A 20,128-nucleotide genomic window follows, 5' to 3' on the forward strand; every position below is an offset into this window, starting at 1 on the left:
AGACAAGCAGTTGTCTGTGCAGATTCTCCTTATGTAGAGAATTTTCTTAAAGTTTCTGGTGTGTGACTGCTATTCTTCCATGTTTTCTAATACTGGTACAGGATTTTCTCTGTATATATTGTATGTTTAGATAGTCATTTTAATATGATTTAGAGAAAAAGATGTATCCCATTCATTATTTAATCAGGAAATCAGCATGATACACTTAACACGAGGTGCTTAGAGAGAGTATCTCTGTCCCATCCAAAGAAGGTCCTTTTTTTTAAAAATTTTGAGGCATAACCATCTATATTATTCCCTCAGAGCACTTAAACAATTTTAAGTTTTCTAACCATTTCTTTGCTTATTCTTTGCTCTCTTTTATGTTGAAAGCTCTGTGTGGTTAGAAATTGTTATGTTTGTAGTTGTATCTCCACTGCCTAACATAGTGCCTGAAAATCAATAGTTTTAGACGAGATACCAGGGATATGAGATGAGTGAGGTAAACAGCCTGTGTAGTCTGTCAGGCCACAGACCTTCACAACTTTCAGCTTTGTGCCCATTTTGTGGTATTCATTTCTTAAAGGGGTTGAGAGAAATATGAAAATACAAGAAAATGCCTCTAACTTTACATTTCAGGAACAGCTAAAGGAGTGAGTGTTATCACTGGCAAAATAATAAGATTTCTGAACTAAATATATGCACCATTACAAAAATACACCAATAAACCTGATTGTATTATCTGCAGCATTATTAAAGACACAGCAAGAATTATCGGCATTTACTTGTACAGGAAAAACACAAACTGAAGTACAACTTCAGATAACTTCCCAGTAAGATCATTAATGACAGGAAAAATTGCCAAAGGGCATTACAGAATATTCTTTTTTACAGTATCCTCTAGAAAAGGAGAAATACCAGTTAGGTGTTTCAGATTCAGCCTTTGTCAAGGCAAGTCATCTCTGAAAATTTCTTTTAGATGTAAAAATAAACCAGAGTAAAATATTTCAGACATTTTTTTTGACACAAGCTAAATGTAAGCCTAGAATAATGTGCTAAAATGTCATGAGAGGAAAAAAAAGAATAGCTGCCTTTAAGCTTAACTATAGTATTTTCTTGTATCCGTGCTCAAAAAAATCACCCACCGCTATTAGCTAACAGAAAACATTAAATCCAAAGGATTTAGGATCATGGCTAATGTTCTTTATGAGCTGCATGGGCCTAGGTATGGCAGCCCATATTTTACATATGTGATTCTGCTTTGGGACTACTTTAAAACCAATGTACAATATGCTGAATTAATAATGCTTATAAGTGTAATATAGATGAAGAGAGTTTGAGAAACTCTTGATGGAAGGTGATATATATTTATGAGGTGCCAGATGTTTGCCTTTAAAAGTAATTTTTACTAACCCACACTATGGAGATTTGTACTGAAGTGGTCTCTATGGTAGTGTATTATTTAAAATATGTTCTGTGAGACCTAGGCACAATGGGGTGAATAAAAGAATAAGTACCTGTCTAAATTTTATGTATTTTTAAAAATGGGACCATTGGGGTACATTTTTTTAATGCAGGTGCAGTGGATTAGACAGAAAACAAAATTATATATTTCATATACAACTGCAGGTGTTGAAACTGCACATATTATTTTAATATTTTCTTTTTATTATGGAGGCAATCATGATATCATATACTTGTATGTATTTTTTTCAAGGTGTTCAGACACATCACGTGAATTATTTTACATTTCATAACTTCTCTGGAGGGAAACAGAGACAAGTATTATTGCTGCATTTTACAGATGAAGTACCTTATTACTAAATGGCCACTCTCTAAATGTCTTCAGAAAATTTTCAAGCAATTTGTCAGGGATTTTCCCTCTGGCCTTCTGCATTGTGGAAGAAACTGGACTGTTTCTGTTGCTGTTGATCGCCAGGGTCACCACTCCTCTGGTGACTGTCCCTGCCACTGTGCCTGGGGCACTCAAGAATGTGTTCACTTCTTCCCAAATGAAAGGCAAAGTTCACATTGCAAATTGGTTTTTTTCCTGTGATTCCATTTTTTAAAAAAATTTTATCTTATATTGAAGTACAGTTGATTAACAATGTTGTATTAGTTTCAGGTGTACAGCAAAGTGATTCAGTTATACATATACCTATTCTTTTTCAAATTCTTTTCCCATTCAGCTTATTACAGAATACTGAGCAGAGTTCCCTGTGCTGTACAGTAGGTCTATTGCTGGTTACCTATTTTAAGTATAGTAGTGTGTATATGTCAATCCCAAACTCCCAATCTATCCCTCCCTCCCCACACACACTCCCCCACTAGTAACCATAAGTTTATTCTCTAAGTCTGTGAGTCTGTTTGTTTTGTACATAGGCTCATCTACATAGGCTCATCTATATCATTTTTTTTGATTGCACATATAAGTCATATATGATATTTGTCTTTCTCTGACTTACATCTCTCAGTATGATAATCTTCAGGTCCGTCCATGTTGCTGCAAATGGCATTATTTCATTCTTTTTTAGGGCTGAGTGATATTCTATTGTATATATGTACCACATCTTCTTTATCCATTCATCTGTTGTTGGACGTTGAGTTGCTTCCATGTCCTGGCTATTGTAAGCAGTGCTGTAATAGACATTGGGATGCATGTATCCTTTCGAACCTTGGTTTTCCCTGGATATATCCCCAGGAGTGGAATTGCTGGACCACATGGTAGCTCTATTTTTAGTTTTTTTAAGGAACCTCCATACTGTTCTTCATAATGGCTCTACCAATTTATATTCCCACCAACAGTATAGGAGGGTTCCTTTTTCTCCACATCCTCTCCAGGATTTATTGTTTGTAGACTTTTTTTGGCCCTGCCGGTGGGATCTCAGTTCCCTGACCAGGGATCTAACCCAGGCCACAGCAGTGAAAGTCCAGAATCCTAACTACTAGGCCATCAGGGAACTCCCATGTAGACTTTTCAATGATGGCCATTCTGACTGATATGAGGTGATATCTCATTGTAGTTTTGATTTGCATTTCTCTAATAATTAGCAGTGTTGTACATCTTTTCATATACCTCTTGGCCATCAGTATGTCTTCTTTGGAGAAATGTCTATTTAGATCTCCTGCCCATTTTTTGATAGGGTTGTTTGCTTTTTTGATATTGAGCTGCATGAGCTGTTTGTAAATTTTGGAGGTTAATCCCTTATCGGTTGCATTGTTCGCAAATATTTTCTCTTTTATTGTGGGTTTTCTTTTCATTTTGTTTATGGTTTCCTTTGCCGTGCAAAAGCTTTTGAGTTTAATTATGTCCCATTTGTTTATTTTTTATTTCGATTACTCTAGGAGACGGATCGCAAAAGATATTGCTGTGACTTACGTCAAAGACTTCTGCCTGTTTTTCTCTAAGAGTTTTATAGTACCAGGTCTTACATTTAGGTCTTTGATCCATTTTGAGTTTATTTTTGTGTGTGGTGTTAGAGAATGTTCTAATTTCATTCTTTTACATGTAGCTGTCCTGTTTTCCTAGCACCACTTATTGAAGAGACTGTCTTTTCTCCACTGTATATTCTTGCCTCCTTTGTCATAGATTAGTTGACCGTAGGTGTGTGGGTTTATCTCTGGGATTTCTATCCTCTTCCATTGATCTATATTTCTGTTTTTGTGCCAGTGCCATACTGTCTTGATTACTGTAGCTTTGTAGTATAGTCTGAAGTCAGGGAGCCTGATGCCTCCAGCTGTTTTTCTTTCTCAAGATTGCTTTGGTTATTCGGGGTCTTTGGTGTCTCCATACAAATTTAAAAATTTTTGGTTCTAGTTCTGTGAAAAATGCCATTGGTAATTTGATAGGGATTGCACTGAATCTGTAGATTGCTTTAGGTAGTATAGTCATTTTAATGATACTGAATCTTCCAATCCAAGAACATGGTATATCTCTCCATCTGTTTGTGTCACCTTCAATTTCTTTCATCAGTGTCTTATAGTTTTTGGAGTACAGGTCTTTTGTCTCCCTCGGTAGGTTTATTCCTAGGTATTTTATTCTTTTTGATGCAATGGTCAGTGAGATTGTTTCTTTCATTGTTAATGTATAGAAATGCAACAGATTTCTGTGTATTAATTTTATATCTTACAACTTTACCAAATTAATGAATGAGCTCTAGTAGTTTCCTGATAGCATCTTTAGGATTTTCTACGTATAGGATCATGTCAAACAGCGACAGTTTTACTTCTTCTTTTCCAATTTGCTTTCCTTTTATTTATTATTTATTTTTCTTCTCATTGCCTTGGCTAGATTGTAGTTCTCCATGTTTCTGCTGTCTGCCCCCCTGGTGGATGAGGTTGGTCCAGGGGCTTGTGCAGGCTTTCTGGTGGGACAGATTGGTGCCTGCCCACTGGTGGGTGGAGCTGGGTGTTGTCCCTCTTGTCCCGTGGCAGACTTATGTCAAGGGGTGTGTTTAGCAGGCAGCTGTGTGCTCAGGAAGACTTTAAGCAGCCTGTCTGCTGACAGGTGGAGTTGTGTTCTCACCCTGTTGGTTGTTTGGCCTGAGGCATCCCTGCACTGGAGCCTACAGGCTATTTGTGGGATCTGGTCTTGGTGGGAAAATGTCAGCCTCCAGGAGGGCTCACACCAGTCAGTACTCCCCAGAACTACCACCGTCAGTGTCTTTGTCCCTGCAGTGAGCCACAGCTGCACCACTCCCTCACCTCAGGAAACTCTCCAATATTAGCAGGTAGGTCTGGCCCAGGATCTTATGATGTCACTGCTTTTTTCCCTGAGTCCTGGTAAGCACGAGCCCTTGTGTGCACCCTCCAAGAGTGGAATTTTTTCCCCAGTCCTGTGGAATTCCTGTGATCAAACCCTGCTGGCTTTCAAAGCCAAATTCTCTGGAGGTTCGTTCTCCTGTTGCTGGACACCCAGGCTGGGGAGCCTGACACGTGGCTCAGAACTTTCACTCCTGTGGGAGAACTTCTGTGACATAATTGTTTTCCAGTTTGTGGGTCGCCCACCTGGCATGTATTGGATTTGATTTTATTGTGATTGCTCCCCTCCTACTGTTTCGTTGTGGCTTCTGCTTTGTCTTTGGATGTCTTTTTTGGTAGGTTCCAGCAATTTTTTGTTGTTGTTGATGGTTGTTCAGCAGTTCGTTAGTTGTTTGTTATTATGGTATCTTCCTAAGAAGAGGTGAGCTCACGTCCTTCTGCTCCACCATCTTGTCTCCACCTAGCTGCTCCTCCACAGTGTGTCTTTCTGTAATTTGAGGAGATACTCACCAGTGGTTTAAGGTGGTGGAAAGATGCATTGGTCCTGGAGCTCTGGGCAGAGAGAAACTCTTCCAACAAATGCTCCATCTTGCATGTCTCCAGGGGAGGGGCCCACTGTGCACGTCCTGCCCCACTTGCACTATATGCTGCAGTAGGCCCCACTCTGTTTTTCTGGGACTTGGCCCTAACTTTACAACACTCCGCAGCCGGGCGATAGGCTCCACACTGTAAATTGTAATGAAATTTTAGTAAACATTTGGGAAAGTAGGTGTATGTAAAAAAAAAAAAAAGTACTTTTAACAACTGCACAGGTCCAGACCCATCACAGAGCCTCCTCTTGGCTTGCTTTCTGTCTTACTCCTGACCCACTTCCAGAGACCATGGCAATTCTTCCCTTCCTACATCTTAGAGTCAGATCTACTTGAGGCTCCAGGAAGACCAGAACAAATTTCTTTCCCTAATCTAAAATCCACTGCCATGGGTGCCAGAATTAACTTCTTCCCATTTATCTTAAAGGAAAGTCCACCCTCATCTATACAAGAGTATGTTGCATCTTAACACCAAGTAACACCAAATTTATGCAATAGTCAAATTCACTGTCTATTGTCTGGCTTTTTTGTCTTGAATGACATCATGTATGTGACAGAAACAGCCTGGCCAGATGGGCCTGCACCCATGTCTATTTCTCCTCATTAGGGAGTCAGTGTATAGTGGTGTTGAGTCTCACTTAAGGCTCCTGGTTTTTGTGACACACAATCCTTGCATGCAGGACAACAAACAACTCAGCAGGATCTAAAGTTCTAAGGCCAGCAGTACACTGGGACCCCGTTTGAGTCTCATATCAGTCATTGTATTCATTCACTCAATGACTGACTCATTAAACAAACATCTATTTCAATGTTTTTTATTCTTATATAAATTCACAGATTCATAGACTCTTAAGAGTTGGAAGGTACCTCAGAAGTCTTAACTCCCATTAAACACTGGTATCCCTTTATCCCCATAATGGACAGATTTTTTTCCTTCATTTGAACACATAAAAAAATGGAAAACTCACTGTTTTTCAGGCAGTTCATTTCACTGTTGGGCAGCCTTGATGGCTCTCAGCAATTCTCCATTATACCTGAAAACCTGCCCTTTCAGTCTTCTATACATTGGCTTACTTGGTGCTATCTCTTTACATATGGGAAGAGAAAAATAATGTGCCTTCCCCCTCCCCTTCTTTTTTCCAGGCTAAAAACCTTACTTTATGGCAAGAGAAGAATCCGTTATTTCAGGCAGGGGGAGCAACACGACAAACGTGCAGAGCAAGCACCTTGGGAAATGAGCTCACAGCACTGGCTACAGCATGAAGTTCGTGAGGAGTGGTAAGAGAAAATAGAAAAGTTGGAAATGAAGACTGGGGTCTGATTGTGGGTAGTTGTGGGCAAGAGGTTCTTTGCTGTATTTATTAGGCAGGGTCATGATATGATCAGAGAGCTGCTTCTGCAAGAGTGATCAGGACATGACTAGATCGTAAGTCCCAATTATAGATGAATATTTTGGTCAGTTCTTCCACATGTTAGCTTTTTCACATTCCAGTTCTTGTGTAATCCCCTTTCGTTGAGTGTAGGCCAAACCTTGTAGCTAGATTCTAACCACCAGAAGACAATATAAGTGCTGGGCTGTCACTTTGGTTACACAAGATTGTGACTTCCATCTTAATAGCAGACTCTCTATTGCCTTCTCAGCTGGCATGGCTTCATGAGGCAAGTTGACACCTTGGAAATGTCCACACGCAAGGAACTGAGAGTTCCCTCTGGCCAACTACCAGTGAGAAACTGAGGCTCTCAGTCTAACAGCTTGCAAAGAACAGAGTCCTGCCACCTACCACCTGAACATGTAAGTGGATATTTCCCTAGTTAAGCCTTGAGGTGACTACATTTCGATGCAGATCAAAACAATTTAGAAAACCTGGAAAAGTTATAAAATGATTTACTTAAAGGCGTCAGAGAACTTCAGCAGCTACAAAGACTAAAAAGAATAGGATTCCAACAAGGGGATACATTTATGGAGGAGAGCTAAGGACCTGAGCATCCTTGCAGGCATTTGGTGGTTGTAGGTTTGAGACAAAAGCAGAGATCCCTAAGTAAGCCTGCATCTAGTGTTGCTACTAGGGGGACAGAGTGGCCAGCAGAGATTTTGGGGGTCACACAGGACTGGGTTAACAGAATGGGAGGTTTCAGGGAGCTCAGATATGGCTGTTCTCCCCCTCAGTGTATGTCCTGAGCTCTGAAACTGCACAGAGCTGGAGGGACAGAACTAAGACCAAAGATAAAATGCCTAATAAATCAAGGGACTATACTGGCTTTGAATTGGAAGACTAGTTATTGTAACTACATCAATTTTTCCTGAGCTTATCTAAGGATTCAGGTCTGCAATTCCGACCAGAATCCTTAAGGGTATTTTTTAGGAGAAATTGATAAACTGGTTAAAAAATAAAATCTGAAACAGAAGTATAACATTGGAGAATGTACACTAACAGATACCAAAACTCAAGAACTATTATAAAGCTATAGTAATTAAGACAGTGTGTATTGGTATAGGAACAGATATATAGGCTAATGAAATGAAATCGGGAGTCCAGAAACATGCCACCTGTATGTGGTCACCTGATTTATGACACAGATGACACTATAATGCCAGGGGGCAAAGATGATCTTTTCAATAACTTATCTTGTGTCAACTGTATATCCATAGGGGAAAAAATGAAATCTGGTACTTACCTCACACTTATATAAGAGCCAATTCCTGGTGGATTATAGTTATAAATATGAAAAGTATGGCAATAAAGTTTTAAAAGATAATATAGAGGGAAATCATCTTGACCTTGGGAAAGTGAAAGACTTCTTGTAATAGTTATAAAAGCGATAACCATAAAAAATAGACTCAGATTAAAATAAAAACTACTGCTTATCAGAAGGCACCGTTTGAAGAATAAAAATGCAAGCTCCCCTGACCCCCACAAATGGGTGGTATGATTTTAAACACATATAGCTAAGAAAGGGTTTGTATCCATACATTATACAGGACTACTACACATCGATAAGGAAAGGACAAATCCATAGATTTAGTGGCAGGACTCGGCCGTGAAGTCAAATAAGATTCAACCACATTAGCCATCAGTAAGTTAACCCCACTCTGAGATACCGCTCTTCCCGTGGAAGAAGGGCTAAAGTTTAAGATAGAAAAATTGGGTGAGGATGTGGGACAGTGGGAACTCTAATACCCTGCTGTTGGGTGTGTAAATTGGTGCAACCACTTCAGAAAACATTTTGTCATGATACACCAACATTGGAAATATGAGAACTTTTTGATAGAGAAATTCTAGTTGAAGGTTTGTACTAATTAGAAATACATAAATCTGAGTACGAAAAGAATTTTAACAGTAGTAACCATAAGAGCCCCAACTGAAACTATAGATTAATGAAAATGAATCTCCTGAATAGAATGTGGAGCAAAGGATGCCAGGCACAAAAGAATGTCATCTGTATTGTTGGATTCATAAGAGTTCAAAAGCAGAGAAATCAAAACTGTTGTGTTAAAAGTAGGAATATGGATCAACAAAAAGAAAATCCACAGAATGGGAGAAAACATTTGCAAATGAAGTGGCCAACAAGGGATTCATCTCCGAAATATACAAACAGCTCAATATCAAAAAGAACAAAAAACCCCAACAAAAAAATTGGCAGAAGATCTAAATAGACATTTCTCCAAAGAAGACATACAGATTGACAAGAGGCATGTGAAAAGATGCTCAACATCACTAATTATTAGAGAAATGCAAATCAAAACTACATTGAGGTATTACCTCATGCTGGTCAGAATGGCCATCATCAAAAAATCTACAAACAGCTGTGACAAAGCGAGAGAGAGGCATGGACATATATACACTACGAAACATAAGGTAGATAGCTAGTGGGAAGCAGCCGCATAGCACAGGGATCAGCTCGGTGCTTTGTGACCGCGTGGAGGGGTGGGATAGGGAGGGTGAGAGGGAGGGAGATGCAAGAGGGAAGAGATATGGGAACATATGTATATGTATAACTGATTCACTTCGTTATAAAGCAGAAACTAACACACCATTGTAAAGCAATTATACTCCACTAAAGATATAAAAATAAATAAATACTTAAAAAAATCTACAAACAATAAATGCTGGAGAGGGTGTGGGGAAAAGGGAACCCTCCTACACTGTTGGTGGGAATGTGAATTGGTACAGCTGCTATGGAGAACAGTATGGAGATTCCTTAAGAAACTAAAAGTAGGGCTACCATATGATCCAGTAGTCCCACTCCTGGGCATATATCTGGAGAAAACCATAACTTGAAAGGATACATGCACCCCAGCGTTCATTGCAGCACTATTTACAATAGCCAGGAAATGGAAGCAACCTAAATGTGCCTCCATGGAGGAATGGATGTTACTCAGCCGTAAAAAAGAACGAAATAACACCATTTGCGACAACATGGATGGACCTAGAGATTATCATACTAAATGAAGTTAAGTCAGAGAAAGACAAATATCATATCACTTGTGGAATCTAAAAAAAAATGGTACAAATGAATCTACTTACAAAACAGAAATTGAGTCACAGATGTAGAAAACAAACATGGTTACCAAGGAGGAAAGGGTGGGGGAGGGATAAATTGAGAGATTGGTAGTAACATACACACACTACTACATATAAAATAGATAACTAATAAGAACCTGCTGTATAGCGCAGGGAACTCTAGTCGATATTCTGTAATGGCCTATATGGGAACAGAATCTAAAAAAAGAGTGGATATATGTATATGTATAACTGAGTCACTTTGCCATACAGCAGAAACTAACAACACTGTAAATCAACTACACTCCAACTAAAAATTAATTTTAAAAAGTAGGAATATGGGTTACTTTGGGGGACGGGGTATGGGAGAAGGGAAATGATTAGGAGGGCACAGAAAAAGGGCTTTTGAGTGATGGTGTTTCTATTGCTACAAAACAGCAGTTTAAAATAATACATCAGTTTCTATGGATCAGGAATCGGCACAATTCAGCTGGGTGCCTCTGCCTCAGTGTCTTTCGTGAGGATGAAATTAAAGCGTCATTCAGGACAGTCCTTTCAAGCCTCAACTGGGGCTAAAGTATCTTATACCAACTCACTAATGTGGTTTTGGCAGACCCCTGAAATTTGCTTCCAAGCTCGCTCGAGCAGGTCTCTCCCCAGGGCTGTCTCATGACTTTGCAGCTGACTTGCATCAGCGTGAGTGATTTAAGGGAGAACAAGAGAAGGAATGCCAAGAGGGAAGCCATGTCCTTTATATTATCTAGACTCAGAAGTGACATTCCATCACCTCTGCCTCATTCTTTTTGTTGGAAGCAAGTCTAGCTCAAATCATACAAGGGCATGAATAAACGGGAAGCAGGTGTCATTGAGGTCCATAGAGCTTGCCTGCCAGAGATGGCAATGGTCAATTTCTTGACCTTGGTGGAGATTATGTAATTGTTTAAGGTTAGTCATTGGACTGTAAATGTACTATGCATTTTTCTATAATGTCATCTTTTACAATAAAAATATTTTTAATTAAAAAAATACAGTCATAGAAATTTCTTCAAGCTTCATGTCCCTGATTCCTTGAATGGAATCAAGATGCTATACAACTCCAAAGAATCTCTTACCCACTCATTTAGATATATGGACTGTTTTAAGAATATTTAGGAACTTTAACTAAGGATCCCACTTACAAACAAGTAAGTCCAGCAGTGTTCAAAATAAAAATTGATAAATTAAATTGAACTGATCTTTTATCAATACATGGAAGCAATTGTTCTTGAGACCCTATTCAGACATTTCTTTCTTAGCATGTTTTTTTTTTGTTTTTTTGCGGTACGCAGGTCTCTCACTGTTGTGGCCTCTCCCGTTGCGGAGCACAGGCTCCGGACGCGCAGGCTCAGTGGCCGTGGCTCACGGGCCCAGCCGCTCCGCGGCATGTGGGATCCTCCCGGACCGGGGCACGAGCCCATGTCCCCTGCATCGGCAGGCAGACTCTCAACCACTGCGCCACCAGGGAAGCCCTCTTAGCATGTTTTTTAGCTGCTTGAGGACAAATTCTACTTAAGAGAAAGTCTCAAATATGCCACAAATGCCACTCAATATGAACTTAACTTTTCTAATCATAATACCTTAATTACAATTTTCTAAATTTCTTTAAAATAAAGAATTCTTTCTATTTCATAGAAATGCCAATACTGATTGAATGGGAAAATCAACTAATCATATATTTTGCCATATATAAACATTTTCATTAGTACCTAAACATGAATATCATGCTTTAATGGAAATGTAAACAGTGTGCATGGCATTAATAGAAAACTCAATCATTAAATTTGTACTAGTCCAATAACAATACACATATATAAATAAATTCGTTCATGAATAAAAGAGGAGCAGCTTACACTTTAAACGTACTGCTCACTCATTCCTTGACAAACTTGACAAATGGCACAGCCCAGCCAGTCAACCTGCCCTTCTTGATGGAAAAGAACACAGAAGTGAACATAGATATGAAACACTTCTGTCACTTTCCCTCAAGTGGAGAAATCCAGAGGGAACTTGAGAACAGGTTAAGAAGTACCAAAGAAAAACACAGTGTTTCCTTTTAGTGTAATCCTTTACTATAAGTAAAAATCATTAACTACCAAGATTTGTAATGACATATACAAATAAAGTACATCAAACTTGACTTTTTAAAAGTATATATTAAATCATGAAATCTAAATCCTTAGATTTTTAAGAAGAATTTCACAGTAATAACATTAATAAATGTGTCAGTTATTTAGCTATTCTTTCTCTTGACTCCAAACCCATCCTTCTAAACCATGATGCTGGGGTGGAGACCTTGTAGACCACACTGCCAGCTGCTACCTGATAGTTTCCACCAACAGGGTCCCAAGAAAGGGCCTGGAAGGCTGGAGAGGAAGAAAGGGCTTATTCTGTCCTCTGTGCTTGCTGGTCCTGACAGATGGCTCAACAACAACCCTTCACCCTGGCAGTGGCAGTTGATCCCAGTGCCTGTTTTTGTGCCCACTGCCAGACCCCGCGGAAGTGCAAGGGACATGGCTCCCAGGGCCCTCCACCCACTGCTTATTGTTCCCCAGCCCCAGAGGTGGTGGTGACTTCCAGCAGATACTGTCTCTGTGTTACCTCAGTATTTCCTTTTTATACTTCCAGTTCTCTAACATATGTTTAAGCAATTTCATATACTGACTTCTCTGTGTTCAGATAACAAATATGGTTTCTGTTTTCCTGACTGGACCTCCACTGATACAGCAGTCTACACAAGAATTCATCATTATATAATTATTACACAATTGCATTATGGCCATATGTGATCCTATACCATGATTTACTGAAGAGGAAACTGTTTTTCCTCTGCCAGTTTAAATGAAAATAATTCCACTGGTTTAAGAAGAAAAATACTGATTACCGTTTAGATTTTTGGAAGTCTACATACAATTTCTGGACTCTAGACCCATGTAAGTGCTCCATAAAATTACAAGAAGTCATGCTTGCTAGATAGTAAGAATAAACTTCAGCTAAGATTATTAATATGCATCCTTCTAAGAAGTCCTATTGCCATACCATGCATGAAAAAACATACATCATCTGTATTTGTAATACAAATTGAGAGCTTTTTCTATCCTTAACAATGATAGAAAAAATAAAGGTATACTAATTTATTTTTGGTATTCATCAAAACAAAATTATTCAAATACTACAAAAATACTTGGCAACTGACCAACCTAAATACTATGTTTAATTGGAAATTATTTTTGAAAAATACCAATAAAAAGTTTGTTTCCATTGCATTCATATGCATTTTTTCAAAATAGTTTTAAATTGTTGTAACAAACCATTATATACATATTTCTGATGAGAAGGTGAATGCCTGTGAAAAATGTTTGTCATAGAGTTCCAGAGACAGTTAGTACACACTTCAATTTTTTAATAGAAATTACTTTCTACCTATGATTCATAACTTCATATTTATGGCTTTTTGGTGGTTTCTCTTTTTTTGAGGTAGAACACAATAGTAATTTCGAAAATAAAGAATTGAAAAGCATATGTGAAGGAATTGGGACATAGGGCCCTAAATTTTAATAGATTATTAGTCAATTTGCATTAGGATACTTGGAAGCATTCTTTTTTCCAATAATACTAAGCTAATTAATACTTATCAAATGCAAAATTGGCCATTTTAATGTGACAGATATGACATGTAGTAGGATATAAGATCATATTGAATCACTTAGTAAATTGAGAAAAAATGATAAAATATTTATGTAGCATATGGATTTAACTTTTTCTGTTGGACTTTTCCTGTTATTGGAAAGAGCCCTCTTGAGTGAAAACTTGTGCTTCGATTACTGACTCTACTTCCGCCGCTCTCCAAATTGTTCAGTAACTTATAATTGCCAAAATCATTCACTCTTTCTGGTCCTCATCTTAGAGAAGCATAGGTAATGATTTCAAGCCCATAAAGTCACTGTTCTTGCTATCTATTGGGTCATGCAACAATTTAAGTATCTAGGTGGGCACCATGAGACCCTTGTCAGAATATAAAATTCCATGGCTGGAGTAAAGAACATGCAATGCTTGGCACATGGAGTCGCCATTGATACTGACCCTAAAGAATTCTTGCATTAAATATCTGGAAAAGGTGTAAGACTGCATAGCTATCTTAATTGGGGAAAACCACCAGATAGCCTGTGATACCAAGAAGTGGCACCCGCCCCCCCCAAGATGTATCCCATAATATGCTAAAAATCACTCAGGGACATTTTGAGTGGGCATTTTAAAGACTGACATTGGGGCTCTATCAGCAAACCAATATTACCATGTCTTTCAAAAGGGAACATGATGGCTGAAGCGGTGGTATAACTATGACTGTAGCAAAATATTATTCCTTTAGTTCAGGCAACGTGCAAGTAGGAAGTTACTACTATTACCCTCTGGAAGTCTAACCACCAACTGTCTTGGTTTTTAAAAACAACCAACTGATTTTGATCCAGGGCCACCAAGAGAAGTAATAGGAAAAAAGAATCTGTGGAAGGTACACTGTGATTCATTGTGTCTTAGACTAACAAAGGCAATATTTATATGTGCAATGGTGGAGATTTTGCCCAGGGTAAAGGACTGTTCCCATCACCTCATGATATAAGAATGCACAGTAGTGATTCACAGTAAGGAAAGGAAGGGGTTATCCTACACTTGTGTTTACATGCTGTGCTTCTGCATATACCCAACCCATGGGTACACCTGTCAGGAAGACTCCTTGAATTAATTCTTCCCTTCCATGAAATACACACAAGAATTAATGGTTTTACTACAAACATTAATGCATGTTCAAAGGCTTGTGGGCTTCCAAGGCACTTAGGACAGTGTAAAGACCTTGAGGCTACAGGTTCAAGTCCACACTGAATTTATCAGGCTCTTCATATTTCTATGGAAAGAGATTTTTATTGTCATTGTTATTTCTACCTTGTGGTAAGAAACTATCTTTTCAGTCTCAGAAGTGTGAACTACATCACACATTATTGTAGATTTTTTTGTTTTGTTTTTGCAAATGAGCAGGTGCCTATGTGATTAAATCAAACTGAGCTTGCATTTGCATTTGCGGTAATGATAGGTCTACAAAGATACTGCAAATTAATAGGAAACTGAACATTCACTCACCATGACAGTCTGTGAGTGGTAGAGTTCCTGATTTAGACCTGGAAAGATAATCAGCAATGAATGTGCTGCTCTCTTCCCTCCCTTATAAAACTTTGAAGGCAAAGGTTGAAAATTACTGACTTATTGCCTGTGAATTCATTTGAGGTGGCATATATTGAAATTGAAAGCACTATTACATGGGTAGCCCATTGTACATGGTGATAAGGAAGCTATTACTTAACTTCGCTGAACATCTGTCAAGGATTGCTCTTGAAATGAGTCCTGTGCACACTTAGCTCTGCCACAAGGAAAATAAGCTCAGTCTTTATAACACATATTAAGTCAGGATCCAGAAATGTGCATGTCCTCCTCTCTATGTCCCTGTGAAAGGGACTTCAGGGCCCTGTGAAAATTAAGCACTGGGAATTATAGGTTATAAAATAGGGCTAGTTAATTCTTTTTTTGTTTTTGATAAATTGTTGCTATAATTACTCAGAGTTGATAGTTGTGATCAGCCAGAATAAGCAATTCTGTGGTGGCAAATGACCTCAAAAACCTCAGTGGCTTTAAAAAAGTAGTAGTTTAGGGCTTCCCTGGCGGCGCAGTGGTTGAGAGTCCGCCTGCCGATGCAGGGGAAACGGGTTCGTGCCCCGGTCCGGGAAGATCCCACATGCCGCAGAGCGGCTGGGCCCGTGAGCCATGGCTGCTAAGCCTGTGCGTCCGGAGCCTGTGCTCCGTAATGGGAGAGGCCAAAACAGTGAGAGGCCCGCGTACCGAAAAAAAAAAGTAGTTTAATTTTTGCACATGTTATTTGTCCATCATTGGTCAGCTGTATACCCATCTCTCTGACCCCTTCTCTTTTTTCACCTTGGAACCCAGTGTGACAGAGCACCTCCTTTTAAGGATATTTCCATGCTAATGACAAGGTAAAGAAGCAAGGTAGCAGATAACGTAATAGTTTTCCAACCTGCTCAGAAGTATGTCCCTTTTATTCCTTTGGCCAAAATACTAGTGGGGACTCTGTTCATGGGTCCTTTATACAAGTATGGAATAGTCAAGGACTAAAGCTGACTGACCTCCATTGAATGAGTCATCTTATCCTGCTCATTATTTAGTGTCTCTTCTATGCTAGATACTCTTTACTTAGCACTGATATAAGATATAAAAATTTGTGCCTTTATGTCCACTCCCACACAAACTGGATGAGGGGTGGGATTTTCAACTGCATTAGTGGACCTCAACTTTCAGTTCACTCTCATTTGGTATTTGTAATTATACAGGTCAATGACACCTGTGTTGGATATCCATGCATTTCACTCCTAGGAGAAATACATGCATTTCACACCACAGTCTATCAGCCGTCGGCACAGATCCCTGCAGGTCAGGACTTGTGGTTACCATTTTGGATAAATTACCTGTTACGGTAATAGTGAACACCTTGCCTCTGACAGTTCATTGCTGTCGTCTGACTTGTCCTGTTCAGAATCTCATTCTTTTGCTTCTAAAGAACCCGGAAGGCTTCCCTACCATTAACTCCGATCCACAAAGGAAAGTTACAACTAAGCTCCCTGGAAATGGCAGTGCCCTCACCACTGGATAATCCCCTAGTGCTTTAGTGAAGGAAGTGTCCTCTAGGTCCTCCTAGGGAGCATAGGCAGCTTATGATAACACATAATAAATTCATTGATAACACATAATACATATAATAAATTCATTGATAACACATAATAAATTCATTCTAGCATGACAACCTCTCTGAACCTCTTACATCCTTCCTCAATACTATGCCAAGGCAATTTTCACAACTACTCCCATTTTTACTGTAGGCCATCATGTTTTCCAAGCTTCAAGGAGCCATTCCAGCAGTGTATCCAAATTCACTCCTGGTATCTTTTTCCTTGTTAACTCTTTTTAGGAGAGCGCCTCTAATAAATTCCAAAGAATCTCAGGCTTTTTAGTTTGCTTGTTTTGTTTTTAGAATTCTTAGACATATTCTGAAATGCTTAATTGTTCTTTACATTGATGCTTTAGTCAAAATGAAGGATGTTAGTCCTGACCATTAAAAGTTATATTGGAAAAATACAGTGTGAAGTCTGATCAATGCAAACCAAACCCTCTACTAGAATGTAAGCATGTTGTTGTTGTTTTTTTCCCCAAAGTGGATGCTGTCTGGCTTCTAGTCCGGTGGCATCCTTTGGGTGCCAATTTAGCTTACTGACCACATGGTACATGGTATCAGCCTTTGATCCTTTTGGGGCATAGGTCCAAAGTGTGTTCTTAGCTATATCCATGAGAAAGGAGATCAGAGGCAACAGAACAGGTCTTCCAAGACAGTGTCAAAAGGGTTGGCCTACATGGCAGATCTTAAGTACTTTGCAAATAATACGATTGTTCACTCTGTTTAGGCATCACCATGACCAAAGAGACCCCTGTGGATATGATGGAGGTGTGACTCTGGTGGGTTTCCTTAGACATCAAAAGTTATTCTTGTGAGAAAAAATGTAGTTTAGTAATCTACAATTCCCAATACATCTTATGGATTCTATTATCTGTTGGGTCTTGACATATCTCTGCTGGAGCCACAATGCTAATTTTACTAGAGAACAGAAGACTCTAAATCTGCCCCTGATAAGTCAAGCATCATGTTGAGGCTTAAACCATGTCTGTAATAAAGATACCCTTGAACTGAGGCATTGGTGCATCCACATAGGAATTTACAACTATTTTATTTCATCTCAGGAAGAAAGGGCCCCCACCTCCCCACCCTACCAAACATGTTACCATGACAGGTTCAAAAGTTGTTTCGTTTATGTGTTGGTTTGTTTTTAATAATGCACAATTTATATACATTATTCTAGCCACCTTTGTAGCAGTAGCTGAGAACATGCTTTGTTTCTGACAGCCCTTATAGAAGTTAAGGGCACAACGGCAAGATATATGTAGTGTTGTTGCTCAAGGCTTCCATACCTTGAAGGGTTCTCACTTTGATCTCCCAAAATTCTAACACAGTTTACCATAATGATCATGGTTTTTGAATCAAAGTTGATTTTTTCTAAACTCTCCCACTAACTAGGTGAATGATCTCCATTAAGTTATTATCTCAGCTTGTTATTTTATCAGTAAAATGTACATCTTCATAGTACTTACCCCACACAACAAGTGGTCAACAAATTACTATTATCATTATCATTATCAACATATATTAATAAGGCTTACTGATCTTTTCTGGGCATGTTTATTTCTTACATATCTATTTTTATTTACTTGGGAGTGTTGAGCTAATGTCCACAGTAACATAAGAAACTTTGGTCTTTGTGGGGGGCTCTATTTTATTTTAAAAAGGCGGATTCAGAAGATAGGATAAAATTAGGAAGACTCATGTGATTGGATAATGAAAGTAGATTGTGATTGATTTGAGTAGAATGATATTAAGAAATAACAACTATCATAAAGGAATCTGGCTTGCACTCTCACCACTCTTATTCAACATAGTTTGGGAAGTTTTAGCCACAGCAATCAGAGAAGAAAAGGAAATAAAAGGAATCCAAATCGGAAAAAAAGAAGTAAAGCTGTCACTGTTTGCAGATGACATGACACTATACATAGATAATCCTAAAGATGCTACCGGAAAACTACTAGTGCTAATCAATGAATTTGGTAAAATAGCAGGATACAAAATTAATGCACAGAAATCTCTGGTATTCCTATACACTAATGATGAAAGATCTGAAAGGGAAATCAAGAAAACACTCCCATTTACCATTGCAACAAAAAGAATAAAATATCTAGGAATAAACCTACCTAAGGAGACAAAAGACCTGTATGCAGAAAATTATAAGACACTGATGAAAGAAATTAAAGATGATACAAATAGATGGAGAGATATACCATGTTCTTGGACTGGAAGAATCAACATTGTGAAAATGACTCTACTACCCAAAGCAATCTACAGATTCAATGCAATCCCTATCAAACTACCACTGGCATTTTTCACAGAACTAGAACAAAAAAATTTCACAATTTGTATGGAAACACAAAAGACCCCGAATGGCCAAAGCAATCTTGAGAACGAAAAACGGAGCTGAAGGAATCAGGCTTCCTGACTTCAGACTATACTACAAAGCTACAGTAATCAAGACAGTATGGTACTGGCACAAAAAAAGAAAGATAGATCAATGGAACAGGATAGAAAGCCCAGAGATAAACCCACACACATATGGTCACCTTATGTTTGGTAAAGGAGGCAGGAATGTACAGTGGAGAAAGGACAGCCTCTTCAATAAGTGGTGCTGGGAAAACTAGACAGGTACATGTAAAAGTATGAGATTAGATCACTCCCTAACACCATACACAAAAATATGCTAAAAAAGGATTAAAGACCTAAATGTAAGGCCAGAAACGATCAAACGCTTAGAGGAAAACATAGGCAGAACACTCTATGACATAAACCACAGCAAGATTCTTTTTGACCCACCTCCTAGAGAAATGGAAATAAAAACAAAAATAAACAAATAGGGCCTAATGAAACTTCAAAGCTTTTGTACAGCAAAGGAAACCATAAACAAGACAAAAAGACAACCCTCAGAATGGGAGAAAATATTTGCAAATGAAGCAACTGACAAAGGATTAATCTCCAAAATTTATAAGCAGCTCATGCAGCTCAATAACAAAAAAACAACCCAATCCAAAAATGGGTAGAAGACCTAAATAGACATTTCTCCAAAGAAGATATACAGATTGCCAACAAACACGTGAAAGGATGCTCAACATCATTAATCATTAGAGAAATGCAAATCAAAACTACAATGAGATATCATCTCACATCAGTCAGAATGGCCATCATCAAAAAATCTAGAAACAATAAGTGCTGAAGAGGGTGTGGAGAAAAGGGAACACTCTTGCACTGCTGGTGGGAATGTGAATTGGTACAGCCACTATGGAGAACAGTATGTAGGTTCCTTAAAAAACTACAAATAGAACTACCATATGACCCAGCAATCCCACTATTGGGCATATACCTGAGTAAACCATAATTCAAAAAGAGTCATGTACCAAAATGTTCACTGCAACTCTATTTACAATAGCCCGGAGATGGAAACAACCTAAGTATCCATCATCGGATGAATGGATAAAGAAGATATGGCACAT

The 20,128-nt window shown here is 38.6% G+C and overlaps 1 long non-coding RNA gene across 1 annotated transcript in view; it reads left to right on the forward strand.

Moving 5' to 3' along the window:
• The window catches only part of LOC141276080 (uncharacterized), a 157,537-nt gene that overhangs the window by 108,245 nt on the left and 29,164 nt on the right, over positions 1-20,128 (forward strand). The window contains exons 3-4 of the long non-coding RNA XR_012325019.1: positions 6,474-6,608; positions 6,972-7,122. This is a non-coding gene — a long non-coding RNA (uncharacterized lncRNA). The remainder of the gene's footprint in view (positions 1-6,473; positions 6,609-6,971; positions 7,123-20,128) is intronic.

The sequence above is a fragment of the Tursiops truncatus genome, chromosome 12 (genome assembly GCF_011762595.2).
Source record: "Tursiops truncatus isolate mTurTru1 chromosome 12, mTurTru1.mat.Y, whole genome shotgun sequence".
Lineage (NCBI taxonomy): Eukaryota > Metazoa > Chordata > Mammalia > Artiodactyla > Delphinidae > Tursiops > Tursiops truncatus.